General features: G+C 33.2%; 1 non-coding gene across 1 annotated transcript; it reads right to left on the bottom strand.

Annotated features, from left to right (window-relative positions):
- Window positions 1–704: 704 nt before the first annotated feature.
- Window positions 705–868, bottom strand: LOC142425036 (U1 spliceosomal RNA). The gene has a single exon (XR_012779433.1). It is a non-coding gene; the product is annotated as a U1 spliceosomal RNA (small nuclear RNA).
- Window positions 869–4,064: the final 3,196 nt, after the last annotated feature.

Raw genomic sequence — 4,064 nt, 5'->3', positions numbered from 1 at the left:
ATGATGTATGTATATATATGGATTGTGATAAGAGTTGTATGAGCCCCTAATAAAATGTAAAAAAAATAATTAGTCTATACTGCAAAAATATTTACAATGCTGTCCTACAGAGTCTGAATGAAAGACTGACACTCACATTTTTTGGTAGTTAAGCCAAGCATAGCTATCCGACTTTCAGAATGCAGTCCTTTTAAAAGTCTGGTGTGAGAAATACTATTTCTTAAAAAAACAAACACAATTATTATTTTACTTATTTTATGGAATAATTATTTTATAGCTATCCTCATAATAATACAATATTTAAGACATTTTATTATTATTTCTAGAATACAATTTAATAGGTTAGAAGTAAAAACTTTATGAATAGGGGAATATCCCAAATTTTATTTGAAAAATAACCAATTAATAGTTAGGAGGAACTGGTTCTAAGGTAAAAGAATGTTAGAATGCAGAAAACCAAACTTAATTTCATATGTTGAGTTTAGAATAGATGACTATAATATAATTTCAAATGACTGGTAGAAAAAGAACTCTACTAAATACTGATGATATAATTATTATCTGATCACAAAAAGAAAAGGATTGCCATGGTATTTTTCAGAGTAATTTTTGATGGTTATATGAATTAAATGTTAAATGTAATTAAAAGTTAAGAAGAATAAAACAGACTGGTATTTTTAATTTTATTTTATTATTATTTTTTTTAGGGGATAGCGCGAACGCAGTCCCCCACTACCACAAATTATGCAGTCGAGTTTCCCACATTTGGGGAAATCACAGGGGTCAGCACACCCGGAGTGCAATGGGTGAGCCTCGCCCTGGGAAAACCACCTTCGTGATCATGGTATCTCCCCTGCCAGGTAAGTATTAGACTGGTATTTTTTAATTGTAAGTTTAAAAAGAATATGTAATAAGATGATTATCAGAAATTAATAAATCAAAAACTTAACTCACGGTCATTGAGTCAATACTGACACATAGTGACCTATAGAAATAGATGAGTAGATTGAGATGATAGTTAAAAATTGTTCTTCCTGTTTGCCAAAACAAAAAAAAACAAAACTCAATACTATAAAAACAAAAATCTTCCACATACATAGCAAAAGGAGGGTGACATAATAGCCATACTTGTTACATATGGAAATACCTTGACTAATAATTAAAGTGTAATTATATGCTATAGAGAACTAATGACAATATAATGAAATAATAGAAAAAAAATGTAGTAAGTATATAAAAAGTCCAGTTATTTAGTAAGCTGTATATTATATCTTTGATTCATTACATTAAAAAATTTTACGATAATATCTATTTTGGTTTAGGATAAGAAAAGATATTCAAATACATTGCTGGGTGCAAAGAAAATTAATACAAACCTTTTACTAGAGAATGTACTATTTTCATGTGGCAACACATAGTCATTTACATTAACTATGTAATTTCCTTATTTTGAAGAAACAAAGTGATATTTATATCAATAATTTTATTATAATGCTGCTTAAAAACAACTTGAATATGCAGCAATACTAGAATATAACTAAAAGTGATACGGACTGTTTGACAAAGGAGTGTGTGTGTGTGTGTGTGTATGTATGTGTGTGCACACTATAATGTGATTAAAAAAATCATTCCAAAAGTCTATGTGTATACAAACATAGAGTATATATGCATATACATATGAGAGGGCTTCCAAAAATTCATGGAAAAATTTAATTAAAAGATAATGAAATTTTCTCAAGAACATTTTGAAGTTAGATATTTACACTTAGACATATTTTAATACCACATCTATATACATTTATGTAAACAACAATACTGTATGCAGTAATATACATTATGTATATTATGTATTTTCTATATGTATCTACATTATATGCATTATGTATTTGTATATGTATTTTGTATTTCTAAATATATCTGCATCTATATCTAAAGTCTTGGTGGCAGAATGGGTTAAGCATTGCACCGATAAACAACTAGCCAGCTATTGAAATTCAGAAAGTGCTTCTTGGGGGAAAGACAAGGCGGTTTTCTGTAAAAATGTACAGCCTCAGAATCCTTATGAAGTAGTTCTACTCTGTCTTATGGGGTCCCTATGAGTCACGATTGACTTGCTAGCAGTGTGTCCCTCACTTCCCATTGTCATGAAGTTGACTCAGACCTATAGACTGTATAAGGATGTAGAACTGCATCCTGTGGTTTTCCAAAACTGGACATCTCTGCAGGCAGAGTAAGCTTCACCTTTCACCCCAGGAGTATCTGCTGACCTTGCCGTCAGAAGCCCAGGACTCACTCGTCTGCTCTACTACCAGGTTAGTAGTGGCTGTATCTATTCGACATCTATCTCTATCTATCTGTGATGTTGTCCTGTGTCATCTAGGAGATCCCCACTCACTGTGACATCATGCCTGACAGAGTAGATTTTTCTTGGCTGTACTGTGTTTTTTTTTTTCAACGATCCTCAAGGTCAGCAGTTCAAAACCGCCAGCAGACTTGGCTTGAGTTGCAATGAGTCAGCATTGACTTGATGGCAGTGAGTTTGGTTTTTTGGGATGATAATCTTTATGGAAGCAGACCCAAAGGTCTTTTCTCCTGTGTGGATTTTAACTATCAACTTTTTGTTACCAGCTGAATGTAAATAGTTTCCAACCACCAGAGACTTTTATTTACCTGCCTACTCTTAAAGGATACAGACTATAACCGTGTACCTTGATTATCTCTGTGTCATAGAAATGATGGCAATGTCTGTATTTTCTTTGTGCTTATCCATCTCAAAACTTTTCCATATGGTGTCTATTACTTGCACAATTAAATAACTAAGGTGAATAATTTGATTGTCAAAATAATGAACATCATCCTTTCACAGTGTGATCAGTGCATTTCTGTTTCAAATTTGGACTTCGGTGAAAATAAAAGTTAATTTTTCCCATTTATTCAAACACTGCACATTAACCTCTAGCAACAAGGAGTCGAGTGTATTGAACTTTCCCTTCTGTGATGATCCTGTGAAAGTAACCATGTGCTCACCACAGGATGCTCCCTGAAGCACCGTCCATTGAGATTACTCTGTGCTCATTAGCCTTTATCAACAAGCCAAGGAAAAGGTAGCTTAAGACCAATGCAAAGTCCCAGTAATGAAGAGCTGTATGATTTCTTTCCTCCCAAATTATGATGACTAGAGCTCTCTGGGTTTATCTTAAATTATTGGTGAATATTCTCATGAAATAACATACCCTCTTTTCTTTGACTGCAGCACATGCCATCCTTGCCTAGTGGGAACCCTAATTTGCTTTAAATTGCTAAAGTGCTCATTATGGAATGCTTCGTAGCTAGAGTTTGTACATAATATTTGAAAATCAACCTTAATTTTTCTGCCTGAGATGAACACTTGGATTTCACATTAAACATAATCAGAGATTTACAGAAACCTAGTGAACTCTGTTTATTATACTTGCCTGGAATAGTTATAGAAAAGGTCAGAGGTCCCATGTCTTCATGCAGAGACAGATCATGTTCTAGCTGGTTCTGAGGAGGAAAAAACCAGTAGGTGATGCTTTAATGAATGGCTTATCATGTGAAACACACTATGCGATAATAGCAGTATCGGTAAGACAAGAAGGAAGGTTTTTCTTCTTATTCTTTTTTTTTTAAGGGTTTAGTTCAGTTCACATTGCTTTAATGCCTGTATTTCCACAGTAACCGACAAAACAGCTCTCTGAGAAACTATTAATGAATTCTGCAGTAAGTCCTAAGTAACTTTGATTCTATAGACTGGATTGGAATTTGCTTTTATATTAAATATTTATCTTACGCTTTATTATATTTTATCAAAAGCTAGGCTTTTATAAACGTAAGCACCTGGGTTGGACTTCTTGAGATTTTTAAAAATTTAGGCTTCATTTTGTATTGACCTTGAACAGAGAACACACAAATGAAGCTTCACAGAAATAGACATTTTATTGTAAAAGAAAATGATCTTGCAGTCTAAGGGGACTTGGTGGAATGAAAGCAAGGATGTGCAAAGGCATCCCTTATTTTTGTGAGGATGGTTGTTATATGCTGAG

The sequence above is a fragment of the Tenrec ecaudatus genome, chromosome 13, assembly GCF_050624435.1.
Source record: "Tenrec ecaudatus isolate mTenEca1 chromosome 13, mTenEca1.hap1, whole genome shotgun sequence".
NCBI classification, from domain to species: domain Eukaryota; kingdom Metazoa; phylum Chordata; class Mammalia; order Afrosoricida; family Tenrecidae; genus Tenrec; species Tenrec ecaudatus.
This window is presented reverse-complemented; position numbering and strand designations above follow the sequence as displayed.